The sequence below is a fragment of the Anastrepha obliqua genome, chromosome 2 (assembly GCF_027943255.1).
Source record: "Anastrepha obliqua isolate idAnaObli1 chromosome 2, idAnaObli1_1.0, whole genome shotgun sequence".
Classification (NCBI taxonomy): domain Eukaryota; kingdom Metazoa; phylum Arthropoda; class Insecta; order Diptera; family Tephritidae; genus Anastrepha; species Anastrepha obliqua.
In genome coordinates, this window is record NC_072893.1 from 105400510 (window position 1) to 105417342 (window position 16833).

The following is a 16833-nucleotide window of genomic DNA, read 5'->3' on the forward strand; positions in this document are numbered from 1 at the left end:
TTTTTTATATTTTTTGTATTTTTTATACTTTTTTATTTTTTTATATTTTTTTATACTTTTTTATTTTTTTTTTTTATTTTTTTATACTTTTTGTATTTTGTTATATTTTTGCTATTTTTTTATATTTTTGCTATTTTTTTATATTTTTTTTTTCTTCGGTTTTACATTTTTTGTGATTTTTTATATTTTTTTTTATTTTTTTATACTTTTTCTATTTTGTCATATTTTTGTATTTTTTGTATTTTTTTATTGTATATTTTTTTATATTGTTTTGAACTTTTTTATATTTATTCACTTTTTGGTTTATTGTTCTTTTTTGTATATTGTTTGCTGCACTTTTTTTGTATATTTTTGCTTCTTTTTTCTTTTGCACTTTTTATATTATATATTTACGTTTATGTTTTTTGCACTTCTTCATTCACTTTTGTTTTTTGTATTTTTCAATTTGCTTGCATTTTTTTTTAATTTTTATGTACTTTCAAATTTTGTACACTTTTTTGTTTATTCTTATTTTGTGTATTTTGTTTTTTGTTGGACTGTTTTTTGTTGGACTTTGTTATATTTCTATGCTCTTTTATGTTTTTTTTGCATTTTTGTTTGTTTTGCTGGACTTTTGTGTTGTTTTGTTTTGTATTTTTTTGCTTTTAAATTTTGTTTTCACTTTGTTTTATTTTTATGCACTTTTATGCGTTTTGTAGTGTTTTTTTGTGGACATTTTTCTTTATTTGTTTTTTTTTTTTTATTTTATTTTTTATTAATTATTATACATTTGTTCAAACACGATTTTTTTCTTTTTTAAGCATAGATAGGCCTGTGAAGTCAATGAGGCAATAGCATTTAAACTTTTCAAACTAGCGTCATTACGTTTTGTTTTTCTTTCGCTTTAATTCCTTAGCGACGCCTTTTATGTTCATCCGAATCTGTTTTACCACTTATCAGTATTAATTTCCCTTCGAGTACGAGTTTTAATGGTATTAAATTTTTGGCGCCTCTAAACCACTGTGCAACGTAAAGAAAGCTCTGTCATTTTAGTCTATTTACTTATACACATGCATACAAATCTACACACTTAATTCTCTCCTTTACATGCTCTCCTTAATTTATTCTCAATATCAAAAAAAAAAAAAAATAACTTGAGCTTTGTTTTACTTTTATTTTCACGAGTGTCAATGTCATGGCCAGCACTCAGATCACTGCTGCTGCTTCTGCTACTGCTGCCATGCATTGTTGTTATAGCTGCTCTGCTAGAGACGTGTTTTTTTATTAATAACTTAAATGTATATCTGTTTAATCGCTGAATTTGTATGCACGGCTTGAAAATGAATTTCATATGGATTCTTATTTGTATTTGTAAATTATGGGCGCTCATTCTATGTCTAGTATTTTTCGTTTTTGATTATAAAAATTGAAACTCTTGCTCATTGCACTCCATGAAGTGGTGAACCTATGTATCACTCGTTAAGAACTTTTGATTGGCCATTGTGGGTTGGCCTTGATTGAAGTGCTGTTAATAAGAAGAATGTCTTAGTACTCAAGTGTATGACAAGAGCTGTGATTGTTCACGTCTTAAATATTTTTTATTGTATTCCTCGTGCATAGTCCACTGCTTTTGGATGTTCGTATATATTTTCCACTTATGTCAAAAAGTTAATATTCTGTTTTAGTAATCTTTCTGCAGTCGTTAACATATACACACACATAGCATTTCGAATAGCATCTCATCATTCTTGCGGCCAACCTAAAAACCATTTCCTTGTTAGCAATTTGCCATTATCATAAAAGATAATGTCAACATATTGGACAGTTAATCGCTGACAAATTGCTGAAGTTGTATGCGTGCATATGTAGTAGAAGAACTGATAGCGTATGAAAAAAAATATGGGTAGAATTTAATGAAACTGAAATACACGAAAATGTTTGAGAACGTTCCCAAGCATGAATTATTTATTAGTGAATACGCATCACAGTTGAAACTTAAAGTTGGAACAACAACATATCAAATCTGCATGGGTAGATGTCACCAAGAGAATTTTAGGATTTTTTATACCCAGCACTCGTGTTTGTGAGCTAAACGACGTTCATTTATTTTATCACAAAGAAAAAATTAAATAAACGAAAAATAAAAATAAGAAAGGAAACAAACAGAAAAAATAAATTTTAAAAATCAAAAGCTCGAATTTTCTCTCAAAACTGCTGGATTGGATATAGCAACTTCGACAACAAAATCCACGTAGCACTTTTTACCGGCAATTATAAATTATTGGGTATTAATTCGGCCACCGTAACCGAATGAGTTGGTGCCTGACTCCCATTCAGGAGTGCGTAGATTAAAATTTCCTTGCATGAAACAACAAAATTATAAAAAAAGTGTGTTCGAATAGCGGTCGCCCCGAGGTAGGCAATAGCAAACCTCCGAGTGTATTTTTGCCATGAAAAGCTCCTCATAAAAACCATTTTTTTAATGCAAAATTTGTTTCATTGATCATTCACAAGCTCCCCATGAATAAAACCTTTTGCCGTTCGGAGTCGGCTTACAATTGTAGGTCCCTCCATTTGTGGAACAACATCAAGACGCATACCGCAAATAGGAGGAGGAGCTCGGCCAAACATCCAACAAAGTGTGTAAGAGCCAATCATATACATACATATTAGGGCGGGTCGATTTAAAAGTCGCTCATTGCTCTGTGAAAATCGTATTCTAGGGATCAAAATAAGAAACTTTGCCGAAGGAAACATACCTCTAAAACGAATTCTGATGTCCCCCAATTTGGGTCGAACGAAAAATCCCACTTTGACCCATTTAGAGTGCTCCAATCGAGTCCAAATGTATGACCGACCCCCACTAACTTTGGACGGCCGATCCACCCATGCCAGTGGCACACCCCCTGGAACTCCCCTGGGGGGTTCCCCATACAATCATTTCAAAATATCACCATTTTTGGCCTTTACATGAGAAGAGAAACTAAAAAGTTCGACCCAAATTGGGGGACATCAGAATTCGTTTTAGAGGTATGGTTCCTTCGGCAAAGTTTCTTATTTTGATACCTAGAATATGATTTTCACAGAGCAATGGGCGATTTTTTTGCCTCCCCACAAAAGACACTAAAAGTTCGACCCCAATTGCAGGACATCAGAATTCGTTTTAGAGGTATGGTTCCTTCGGCAAAGTTTCTTATTTTGATACCTAGAATATGATTTTCACAGAGCAATGGGCGATTTTTTTGCCTCCCCACAAATCGGCCCGGCCTAATACATATATATACATAGTACCTCTAGATCAAAGTGAGATTCAACTATTCGTCCCGTATATTCTGCCAAAAAGTACCTGGAATTGGTAAATGAAACAGATCGGTGCCGCGAACAAATGGACCGAACTGACAACCCTACTATATTTTTGCTATGACTTGGGCCACGGTTGTTTGGCATTATTCGTGCCAGACAGAACTGCACAACCGATGCCTTCTTCACAGCGTATTCTAGGTGCGTTTTAAGTTAAGACGACTATCACTTAGTACCCTTAGGTATTTAATGGCGGTCTTAAATTGATAGAGTCCCAATTTTTACCTTCATTGGATTCTACTGCCTTTCCACTGCTTACTAAGAACACATCAGTTTTGTGCTCAGCTAATTCCAGCTACATGGACGTCTACCAACCCTTGAACTTAGTTATTGATTCTCTGGCGATCCTCTCAATTTCTTGGAAGCGCTTTGCCACTATTAGCGCTGCGATATCATCCGCGAATCCAATGACTTTTGTTCTGAGAGGCATATCTAGTCTAAGTACCCCGTCGTAGGTGTGTAGTCAGGTAAGATTGCAAAGCTCGTAGCGTTGCCATAATGTAGATAAACTTCGGAGGTAGTCGTATGCTCCTTTGAAGGTAGTTTAATCATATAAATCTCTTTAAAATGAATAATAGAATGACGACCCATTGCACCAATTTTTTTCTTTTTTTTTAAGTTCTACTTAAATACAAAAGGCAACTTCTCCCCACCTTCAAGTTTTGATCCACCCAAACAAATTTAAAATGTTTGTCTTTCATAACTCAGAATTTGAGTTGGTTCGTAGATTTCTTGTCATCCGGAGAACTCGATTCACATTGAATACCTCATTGCTGCTTCTTGTTCTTCTTAATTGGCGCGATAACCGTTTAGGAGATTTTGGCCGAGTTTAACAAAGCGCGCCAGTCATTTCTTTCTCGTGCTAACGGGCGCCAATTGGGCACACCAAGTGAAGCCAAGTCCTTCTCCACCTAATCTTTTCAACGCAGAGGAGGCCTTCCTCTTCCTCTGCCACCACCAGCTGGTACCGCATCGAATACTTTCAAAGCCGGAGCATTTCCAAAAATCTTACGCAGAATCTTTCTCTCAAACACTCCAAGCGTCGCTTCATCGGATGTTGTCATCGTCCACGCTTCTGCGCCATACGTTCCGACGGGCATGATGAGAGCCTCCTAGAGTGTTAGTTTTGTTCGTCGAGAGAGGACTTCACTGCTAAGTTGCTTACTTAGTCCAAAGTAGCATTTGTTGGCAAGAGAGATTCTACGTTGGATTTCAAGGCTGACATTGTTATCGGTGTTAATGCTGGTTCCTAAATAAACGAAGTCTTTTACAACCTGGAAATTATAACTGTCTACAGTGACGTAGTTGCCGATACGCGAGTGCGCCGACTGTTTGTTTGAAGACAGGAGGTACTTCGTTTTGTCCTCATTCACCACCCAACCCATTCGTTTTGCCTCTATATCCAGTTTGGAGAAGGCAGAACTAACAGCGCGGTTGTTAAGACCGATGATATCGATATCATCGGCATACGCCAGCAATTGTACGCTCTTATAAAATATTGTGCCTGAGCGATTAAGTTCTGCGGCTCGTACGATGCTCTCCAACATCAGGTTAAAGAAGTCACACGACAGCGAGTCACCCTGTCTGAAACCTCGTTTGGTATCAACCGGCGCGGTGAGGTCCTTCCCAATTCTGACGGCGCTGCTGGTGTTGAGCAACGTAATCTTGCATAGCCGTATTAGTTTTGTGGGGATACCAAATTCAGATATCGCGGCATACAAGCAGGGCCGTAGAGAGCATATCCGGGACCCGGGGGAAAATTGCAAATGCGGGCCCTTTCCAATAATGTCTAATTCATATAAATACGTATAATCTCGAGTCCGGGCCCCTCTGAGAACTCCGTGCCCGGGGGAAAAATTACCCGATCCGCCCCCTCTCGTCGGGCCTGCATACAAGTAACTCCTTTCCGTACTGTCGAATGCAGCTTTGAAATCGACGAAAAGGTGGTATGTGTCGATTCTCCTTTCATGGGTCTTTTCCAAGATTTGGCGTTTTGTAAATATTTGGTCGATGGTAGACTTTTCAGGTCTAAAACCACACTGATAAGGTCCAATCAGTTGGTTGACGGTGGGCTTCAGCCTTTCTCACAATACGCTCGCTAGAACCTTATAGGCGATATTTAGAAGACTAATCCCGAGGTCACTTATGGAATTTATTTAGATCTGCTTATAACCTATAGTATTTCCAATTTTTTAATTAGATCTGTTTATTTAAATACTCAATCCTTTGTTACAAAACAATCATTATTTCGATGCAGTTGAAATATCCTCTGGCACTACTGCGCAGGGTATAAAACCAGCATAGAATTTGAAATCAACTTCTAATATTAATAAGAGCTTGGAATTTTTGGATGCAGATGAGTTAATATATATGTGTGCATGTGTATAATACATTTTTTTCATGCTAACGAATCCGCCCAACCATAAATAGATACATACCTACATTTATATTATATTTACAAGCATATCTGTGAGATTATTACCTTGATTCTTAACCTTTGTTGTCAAATAGCATTAGAACTCATGTTTGAGTGAATAAAAACTGACAATATTATACTTTGATTATAATTAATTACAAAATCAGAAGAATCTTTACGGTTAATTAAACACAAATTTGATTGGTGAGGGGCGCAACTGGTAACCTCACAGCTAACTCAGCTAATTTTTGCATACATTTTTAATTATTTGCTTTAGGTATATCATTTCCGTTCATGACATTTATTTTTTAAAGATAGTCCCTTAGTTGGCCGCAACTGTGCCGTAATTCGGCCATCTCTAAACACCAGTTTTGAATGACCCGCTGGAGGACTTCGGTCCCCCTGAATAAACTCGTGAATAACTTTTGTAATGTTGGCTTCTAATGCCTCAATCGAACTGGTTTATCCACAAAGCATTTAAACTTTACCTACCGCCACAAATAAAAATCCAAAAGTGTGATATTACACGATCTTGGTTTGGTGGCCTCGATCAGGTACGAAACGAGAGATAAATTGCTCACTGAAATGGCGACGCAGTAAATCCATTATTTCGCGGACGTAGCGCCGTCCACCGTCTTGTTGGAACCAAATGTTGTGGAGATCACGAGCTTCAATTTCTAGCATCAAAAAGTTGTTTATCTTGGCGCGATAGAATTCGCCATTCACTGTTACATTGGCGCCAGCCTCGTCTTTGAAGAAATATGGGCCGATGATTCCTCCATCCCATAGGCCGCACCAAAGTGTTCTTTTCAATGGATGTAATGGTTGTTATTGTATGGCTTCGGGTTGCTCTTCAGCGCAAATATGTAAATTTTTCTTATTGACATAGCCATTAAGCCATAAATGGGCCGCATCGCTGAACACCATAAGTTGGCATGAGCGCGCGATGAAAACTTTTCACAGAGCGTCGATTTTCGTAATACAATTGTACGATTTGTAAACGTTGTTGATGAAATGTCAATGAATACTGAAAAAATTGTGTTTTAGTTTGACAGTGGTCACGGTGATCTGTCAAAAAAAAAAAAAAAATCTGAGCCGTCATGGGACTCCTGGCAGATGTGAAACATCGTGTGTGTACAAGTAATATGCATAAAAGATAATATTATTACAGGAATTAAATATAGCCTAATGAGAAAATGAATTTTCAGATGGCGCAAAATTAATCATCCAGTTTTGTATTTGAAAATTATTAAATAACATTAAAAAAATCAAATAAAAAAATGGCTTTGAGTGATGAAATTTTTTGAATTTTCAGGTGGCGCAAAAGTAATCATCCAGTTTTGTATTTGAAAATTATTAAATAAAATTAAAACAAATTAAATAAAAAAATGACTTTGAGTGATGAAATTTTTTGACGTTTCAGATGGCGCAAAATTAATTATCCAGTTTTGTATTTGAAAATTATTAAATAAAATTTAAAAAATATTAAATATAAAAATGATTTTAAGTGATGGAGTTTTTGAATTTTCAGGTGGCGCAAAATTAATCATCCAGATTTGTATTTGAAAATTATTAAATGAAATTAAAAAAATAATAAATAAAGAAATTATATTCAGTGATGACTTTTGACCTTTACGCCAGCCATTGCTTGTCTGTTTTTATACAGCAGCTCTACACTTCACAAATTTCAATTATGATTGACGTACTGCACTATTTGTAAAAAATATAAATAATCCGATAGCATGATTAATTTTGTGTCACTTTGTATGATAATCAAAATGTTCTTTAAAATATGCCTTCCTCCATAGGCTTAAAGTTTTTATTAAATTTCAACTTTTGGTCATTACGAGCTGGCATATCTCGAATTTGCTATTAAATAAGTTTGAACTTTTCATTTCGAATTAATAAAGCAATAAATTTGGCATTGCAAAATAGTTTCACTTGGTTTAAATAATTGAGTAATGAAACTTCTTTCTGCTGTGGCTCTGCTTTCTGTGACCTTTTGATATTTTTTAACTCAAACACTGACCTTCATCATTTCTTCGCACAGAGAGCGCGCCTCAAAGGTGCTCACTCTAGCCAGCCTTCCAGTTTCCCATGAATTCTCTGTAATCGAATTCCTATTATCTACATCATTTGTGAGTTGTTCCTTTGAAATTGGCTTAGCACTTCTCATACTACTGCACATAAAATATATATATGTATACCTTAGTATAGCGTGGCGACCCGTCGCCACGGCAAGCGTCGCCACGCCAACGATTCGGTTTACAAGTGAGCCTATAGATGTTTCACATCAAAACTATTGGAAAAAGTACCACCAATCTTATCACGCTTTATAAACGGATCACCCTTTGTTAGTTTATTTTTAGAACCAAATTGGCTCATAAATACGATCGTAAACAAATTATTTTAAAAATTATTTTTTTAAATTTATTCTATAATGGAAAAATACGACCGCGCAACATATAAGAATCAACAATCTTTTGTAAAGTTTTTTTGCGACCGGCTCATATACACCCATAATAAAACAAAGTGTAGAGCGACTATATTTAAGAGCTCTCTCCCGGCACTCCCAGTTTATACCCTAAATTATTGGAAGCTTTTGCACCATAAAAATGACATTTTTACTGCCAAAAAATTTATAAGCATTTTCGAATACGAGAATTTCAAGCTTTCTATATAGAATATCAAATAATTTCTACCGGTGTTTGCTTTAATTTAATTCTTTATCCCATTTGGTTTTTATGTTTGTTTTTGATGATTTGTTGGTTTTTGGCAAATCTCGCATCTTTCGTCGACTTAGGCGAAACACAGCGAATATAAATGATGCTTAAACTAAACCTTGTTGTGAATTTCTTAATTGCTTTGTATGTCATTTGCGCGCTTTAATGACATAGCCGAGACGAAGTCCATGCGGTCAGTGAGTTGGGCGATCGAAATGGTTGTTCGTGACCAACTTGCAGAATTTTACAATTACAATAATCTGTCAAATCATACCGCACCGCCATATTCGTATTGAAACACATAGAAATGACAAAACAACGGTGATTGTGCACGTAGATAATAAATAGTTACTTTGTGGTTCGACCAGCGGATATATACACAGCTACAAATACATGCAAACGCATGTATTAGATATATTTACATACATCTAAAAATATTCAAGATTCACTTGGGTGTGTTTGTATAGAGTTAATTTTAATACCACAAATTTCTAACTAACGTTGTGTGGGACTAATAACGCAATTGGGCGTGTAGTAGCTAAAAGTGTACAATAGTTAGACATCTATCATTTTCAAAGGCAAAAACAAACAACTACTCGTACTAATGTGCAGTATGCATGCATGCATGGAATTATTGATTAAGCCACCTACCTTTGGGAGAGTCAGAAAATTTTCTATGGAAACATTAGAAGTACGCGCTGGGTGCTTTTGTAATTGTAACAACGTTGAAATTTTTTTATAAAACTTTTACATACATTGTTTTTTTTTTTTTGTAACTAGAGTAGAAGTGTTCGAGCTCATGCAGCGGACGGATGTAGGCAAAGCAACAAAAAGAATTTAAGCTTAGCAAAGTTAAATCTCAAAAATAAAAAGGGTTCATAATAGTAGCTTAGTAAGTAAAGAACTACCGAACATCACCTTTTCAGGTCTTGTAAGAGTATAAGAAAAGGTTGAAATTGAAATTTTGAAAAGGTCGAGCACAAAGGAGCACAAGGAGATGTGGTGGCCCCTAAAACACTCAGGCTAAAAATCCCATTGTATAGGGTGGGCCATGTAAAATTTACTTTTTGAATCAGCTATAAAAACAAAACTAATCAATATTTTTTCAAACTTTTTTTTATTTTGAAGATTGAACATTGTCATATATGAATGAAAAATTAAATCGTTCAAATGACTGCCACGACTGGCTTTGCAGTAGGGCATTCGATCAACCCAATTTTTAAGCACATTTTCGATTGTTTGGGCTCCAATTTCATGAATGGCAATTTCGATTTCGTGTTTTAAAGCATCGTCGCAATCGTCTCTGGATGGTTCGCATAGCATTTGTGCTTAACTGCCCCCCACAAAAAATAGTCCAACGGGCTTAAATCACAGCTCCGAAGCGGCCAATTGATATCGGAATTCAAAAACGGTAGCCAAAAGTTCGAGTGTAACTTTGGCAGTGTGACAAGTTGCACCGTCCTGTTGAAACCAAATGTTGTCCATGTCATCCTCTTGAATTTTTGGAAACACAAACTCGTTGAGCTGTCACGGTAACGCTCGCCATTTTCTGTAACCGCGGAAGAAGAAGAAGACTCACCGCTTTGGAAATAGGTTTTCAATATTTCCCAATTTTGTTCAAGCGTATAGCGTCACATTTCGTAAATGTCAAATTTTTAAGTAAATTATGAACACATTTGACATGTCATTTGTGTTACCATTCTCAAAAAAATAGGTGGTTCAAAAAGCAAACGCTTTATGGCCCACCCTCTATTTAGAGCTTGGGAGATAGTCAAAGAGGAAAGGAAAAAAAAGTATCAGAGAAAGAGATAGAAAAGAATAGAGACAGGGACAAAGGTAGTTGGTCCTGTGAGAACTTTTCAGATTTTTTGGTAAAAAATTGTAAATATCCTCCAGTTTTACTCATTCTCATGACTTCGGAACCCAAAATTCATAGCATAGCTCTAGCAAAGGCAGGACACTTACAGAGAGAAAGTGCTCAGTGCTATCCGCCTCCCCTAAGCAAGACAGGCACATCGAGTCCTCAATGATTCCAATGGTGGTAATACGTATGCTGACCCCATGGGTTGTATTCTGTAATAATACCGACCATCAACCGAACGTCTTTCCTTCCAAGTCTTAGTAGAAAGTTTGACAGTTTTCTGTTCGGACTTGCCACAAAACACTTTGCAGTTCTGCAGCGTACTAGACCGGACCATCGCTCTTTATGTAGATTGCCTACATAATCGCTGGTACAATTCTTGATTCTTGCGGAACTGATTCCGATTATTGGCTCTCTCCCCTGTGGGGGAACCGCTGATTATCCACGGTTGGCCAATTCATCGGCAATTTCGTTTCCTTGAACACCGGAGTGTCCCGGAACCCATATAAGTACAAGCCTGTTTTGTCTTGCGACAGAATTAAGCTTCTTGTTACATTCTTGAACAATCTTTGAGGTTTGCTTCGCGTTCTCTAGGGCCTTCAATGCAGCTTGACTGTCACTGAAGACTCCAATCTGTTTCCCGCTCCATCTCCTCTCGATTATCCATTCGGCTACTTTTAGGATGGCAAAAACTTCTGTTTGGAAAACAGTTGCCATTCCCCCCATAGCATAGTGATACTTATTACTATCGTTTAAGTACCAACCGGGTCCAGACCCTATTTAATTCTTGGACCCATCGGTAAAAAAAATATCCGTCAAACTTCGCTGAATGCATTCTGGATTGCTCCATTGTTCATGCAATGTTGACATAAAATTTCTTTCCAAATGAAACTATGGGTATCAGGTCGTCTTAAGGTGCCAAAAACAGTGGCTACTACTCAGATAGCATCTTAAAGATCTCTCTGTGTCCCGAAGTTCCATCTTCGTGCCAGAAACCATTTTTATGGAGTCTACACATTACTTTTTATTGCTTCCTGTTGTATCTTAAGATCCAAGGGGAGCAAATCAAGCATCGCATTTAGAGCATCGCCGGAGGTTGGACTCATGGCACCCGTAATGCATAAACACACACTTCTTTGCAGCCTGTAAGTTCCCGGAATGTGGACCTAACCATGGTTTGTGGCTACCAAACCACGGAGACCACAGTGAAGATTGGTCTGATAAGTGCTGTGTATATCCATAGGACCACAGCAGGTTTCAGAGCCCAGGTTTTTCCAAAGGCTCTGCGGTATTGCTGAAAAATCCTTAATGTGGGATTCACCTTCAATGAAACGTGTGTGTCCCAAGTCAGCTTCTTATTCCAGATTACTCCTAGATATTTAACTTTATCGGAAAGACCTAGAAATGGTTAGAATTAAAAAAAAAATATTTATAACTTTTATTAAAATTTACTTCAAATTTTTATTTTTTCGACGACTTTGGACATGAATTTAACATATTTCTATTATAACTACTAACTAAGCTCCAGGTAGCTTCCTATAATTTAATTTTCTATCGATTTATGTTAAAGCCCAAATATATTAAAAAAAATTATAAAATAAATTTTTAAACACCAACAAATCAGAAATAACTCAAACGATCGGAGTACTGTTTTTTTTTTTTTCATTTTTAAAAATATACTTATATTTGGACTACCACATTTACGGCAGAAAGATTTACCACGATTTGTGTGGAGTTTTGCAGTCAAAACCTTCCGCAGAGGCGCACCAATCCTTTCTAAGAAACAAGATTTGCATTCTATTCTATATTCGAGAGCCCTTGCGAAAACTTCGGGTTGCGTGGTCATCAAATTTTAACTGGTGCTGCCAACTATTTTCTTTCAATTGAGAAGTTGGCAGGTAGGGCATTTTCGTTTCATAAAAAAAGAAAAATTATTTGTATATGACTTTGCCACCTAACTCTTGAGGTGCAAATGCTAAATAACAATACAAAAAAAAAAAATATAAAAATGCTACTTATAATGGACATGTTTCGCCTTTCCATTTAACAAAGAAAGATGTTTCTTGCTTGCTCGATTGATTTTAGCTGTGTCAGTACAAAGTTGTGAGAATCGCAGCAAACCAATTTGTGGTATTTCATTTTATACGCAAGCGAAGACGCGGACATCAGTCAGTTTCTTTTATAAAGCCAATAGCAAATAATTATAAGAATATGTTTAAACTCGACTTACCAAAAAAAAAACAAAAAACAAAAAAAAAAAAAAAAACAATAGTGTGCCGCCTTTTGCTCTTTCACAAGCAGTGTTTTACTGCGATTCTCATAACTTTGTACCGATGCAGCGAACAATCAAACATAAAAAACTTTTAGCTCAATCGCGTATCCACTACTTAGTCGAAAGTGTTTTTAAACATTAAAAACAAAAAAAAAAAAATTTATGTTATATTAGGATTTTCGAGAAAACAAACATAATATTGGTTTATTATTGGAATAAGTTCGTAGCGTTTTTACCGAAGACTTTTATTCAAACAAAAAACACTAATTACATCAATAAGTTAATCAATTATAAATTCGCCGTTGCTGTTTACAACCTCTTCCCACCTCTCGACCAATTTGTTGATGCCCTTCCACCAAAAATCGCCTGTTCTGATGTAAAAGAAGTTGTTGAGCCAGTTTTTAAGGATCTCTTTGTTATCGAGGTCCTCCGTCCACCACCTTCATATGGTTTGACATGGAGCGGAAAAGATGGTTTGGTGCAAGGTCCTGAGAATATGGCGCATGCAAGGGGACCTCCCATTCGAGCTCTTGGAGTGCGGCTTTGATAAATTGTACAACATGAGGCCTGGCATTGTCGTGAAGAAGTATGGTTTGACCATGTCGATCAGGTCTTTTCAGTCGAATAGCATCATTTACGCGTTGTAGCTTGGCAATGTAGAGCTCCTTGTTGACCGAGGCATTCTTTTCGAGCATTTCCCAGTGAATCACGCCCTCGCAGTACCACCAAACACATATCATGATCTTCTTTGGTTGAAAATCCGGCTTGACTCTTTGCTTTGGTGCGTCTGCTGAAGCCACTCACTCCTTCCTTTGCTTCATATTGATGATAGGCACCATTTCACATATTCCGTGACGATTCGGTACAAAAAGCGCTGTTTATGACCGCGTATTGCTCTATGGCGGGTGAGTTGCTGAGAAACAATTTGAAGGCGACTTTCTTTGTTTTTTTGATGAGTTCGTGAGGCACCAATTTTTCGGTAAATGGTTTCATGATCGCAGTTCATTTTTTCCGTCAATTCGCAACTTTTTGCCTCCTGGGTATTTCATTTCTAAACCTCAATATTAATGAAAAATTAAATACCTCAAAAATACAATTAACATAGTTTTGTAGAGAAGAAAGAGTTCTATTGCATGAATACTTATCCTTTGCCAAATAGCACACAAATCGTTGCACATAGGTAGATTTTGAAGATTTAGGCGGCCAAAAATATTTGACTGCATATATCGTCTTAAAACTGTTTAATAACTAGAAATTTTTAATAATTTGTTTTACTAATCGGTTAAATTAAAAAAGTATATGTATAACACTGTGTAACACTGAAAAATACCTTAGCAGTAAAGCTCCTTTTCTTGTAGTATGACAAGAACTGTCAACACTTGTTTGTATCTTATTGTGGGCTACACATTGACTTTATACAACAAATGTTGACCTTTCCCAAAGTAAAAATAGAGCCCATATTTCACTAGTATTTGCATAAAAGTTACCTTAATCGATTTTGAAAAAATTTTTTTATATATAATAGAAAAATATTTACAGATATATTTGTTAAAAATACACCAAAAGCACAATAGATTTGTATGTATATACAGAAATTGATTAAGGTGTTCTGTCACATCTTTGTCCACATATTTAAAGGGTACGAGCAGCTTAATTGTGTCTGGGCTAAACGACTTTGATGCTTTTTTCTTTCTTCTGCGATGAACTGAAATACTGCTCAAAAAGGGGCCCGAGCTTTACAACAATCGGTGGTATATGTCGCGATTGCACTCTTCACGAGAAAACTTCCGTGCATAATTTTTTCGATACATCCGGAAGAGCTTGTTGCGCGCCTCTTGAGCCTCCTCTGACAATTGTCCTATTGGTAATAATGAGTTTTCAATTATAGCAGCGCCATGGACTAGTATCTTGTGCATTGTGGGTGTCATCGGATGCCACGCGTAAAGCTTTATATATAATTTAGCGGTATCCAATGCATATTCATCATATTTAGCAGAATCAATTTCATAGCCACTAGATATGGCTTCCAGTATTATTTTAAGCCTGTAAATGAAATTATAATCAACACCTGTGATATCTGCAGCCAATTTTGGGTTTTCGAAAAATCGCCGGCTTGTATTGCTATTGTATTGTGTTACCATAATTTGCTTTGGGCATGTCTATAAGTAAGTCTAACTCATCCCGAAATCTTTTTTGAATGGTTTCCTTTGTGGTTTTTTCCAACAGTTCTTCCTCAGCTGTTCTCTTTGCTCTATACTTTTTCACTGGCAATTTGTAAGCCAAATGCAAAATACTTTCGAATAATCTTATTCTAGCGTGCAGAACGGATAGTCCAAAATCAAGGGAATCTAGGCTAACTTCATTCTTTTTGTCTAGATTGTTAAAGTCTTTCCATGTTGCTTTACACAAATAACATTGGCTAGTGGATCTGGTATCGGTAGCAGCATTGCAAACCTTACCATCAATCATCGTCATCTTAAAAATATGCCGGAAAACAAATTTATTTCCTTGCAGCTCTATTTCAGAAGCAACTAAGTTGTTTACTGAGCATTCAACAAAATTTATTTCTTCTTTCGTGACGTCTATACTTTCTTTGATAAACCTAAATCTTATCGGTCTACAGAATCTAGGAGATGACGGAGAAGGGTTTTGTCAAACAATTTTTCTGTTTTCGTTTCCACAGGTGATTTGTAGTGGCACCAAAGAGCTAAGAAAAATGTTGGCATCCGAACCAGAAGCATCCTCAATTTTTGAAGTGAAAACTTCTTTAGAATCGTTGGGAGTGATTTGAGGAAAAGTGAAACGAAAAAAGCGACCAACTTGGCTACGAAACGTTATATTATATGTTGATATAAAAGTAGCGACGAAATAAATAAAAATAACTTTTATTTTTTCTTGTGATTTGAACCAAGGATTTTGGATCGGAAGTTCACATTGCTAGTCGCTCGGCTACCGCGCCATGCTGTCGTCGCTGGCCTAAAAGTTATTTAGTTACGAAGCGTTATATTATATGTTGATATAAATAATTTTTGTGAGCGTGTAATTCTCAAAAGTTTTATTAGGTTTATTATTTAAAATGTATTGACTAGGTAGTGTGGTTATCAGCTTAACATCTGATAGATCCTCCATCGGAGGACAACAAATGTTGAACTGATTTTTGGAAATGGGCGGAGTGTTTTAAGGGCTTGCTCCTTCTCTGCCACGGGTTGACCCGGTATTGCAGTACCGCCGGGATTTCGGCTTTGAATAAATACAAGAAAAAATATACTAATACATTTAGCTTTGGTGGGAAGAGCCATAAATTTTTATATGAATACATGTAGACGAAAATGGAATTTTTTTTTGAAATTTGCATTGTAGGACATTTCTGATTATTTATTGAACAGTTTTTTGGTTTAGATACTGAAAGTCAGTTTAAGTGAATCGGTATAAATATTTCGTACATTAATTTTTGTGAGCGTGTAAATTCTCAAAAGGTTTATTAGAAAATCTAGTGAAGTAGGTAGTGTGGTATCTGTTCCTATCAGCTTAACATCTGATAGATCCTCCATCGGAGGACAACAAATGTTAAACTAATTTTTGGAAATGCGCGGAGTGTTTTATGGGCTTGCTCCGCCTCTGCCACGGGTTGACCCGGTATTGCAGTACCGCCGGGATTTCAGCCTTGAATAAATACAAGAAAAAATATACTAATACATTTAGCTTTGGTGGGAAGAGCCATAAATTTTTATATGAATACATGTAGACGAAAATGGATTTTTTTTTTTGAAATTTGCATTGTAAGACATTTCTGATTATTTATTGAAAACAGTTTTTTGGCTTTTCTATTTTTGGTTTAGATACTGAAAGTCAGTTTAAGTGAATCGGTATAAATATTTCGTACATTAATTTTTGAAGTGAAAACTTCTTTAGAATCGTTGGGAGTGATTTGGGAAAAAGTGAAACGAATTACATATAAACGTAGCGACGAACTAAATAACTTTTAGGCCAACACCGACAGTATGGCGCGATTGCCGAGCGGCTAGCAATGTGAGCTTCCGATTAAAAATTCTTGGTTCGAATCACAAGAAATAAAATTTTTTTTTTTTTGAAATTTGCATTGTAGGACATTTCTGATTATTTATTGAAAACAGTTTTTTGGATTTCAGCCTTGAATAAATACAAGAAAAAATATACTAATACATTTAGCTTTGGTGGGAAGAGACATAAATTTTTATATGAA

General features: G+C 36.0%; 2 pseudogenes; both read left to right on the top strand.

The window, feature by feature from the left end:
- The first annotated feature begins 15677 nt into the window (after positions 1–15677).
- LOC129239909 (U2 spliceosomal RNA) lies at positions 15678–15861 on the top strand (annotated as a pseudogene).
- Positions 15862–16097: 236 nt separating this feature from the next.
- LOC129239852 (U2 spliceosomal RNA) lies at positions 16098–16283 on the top strand (annotated as a pseudogene).
- The last annotated feature ends 550 nt before the right edge of the window (positions 16284–16833 follow it).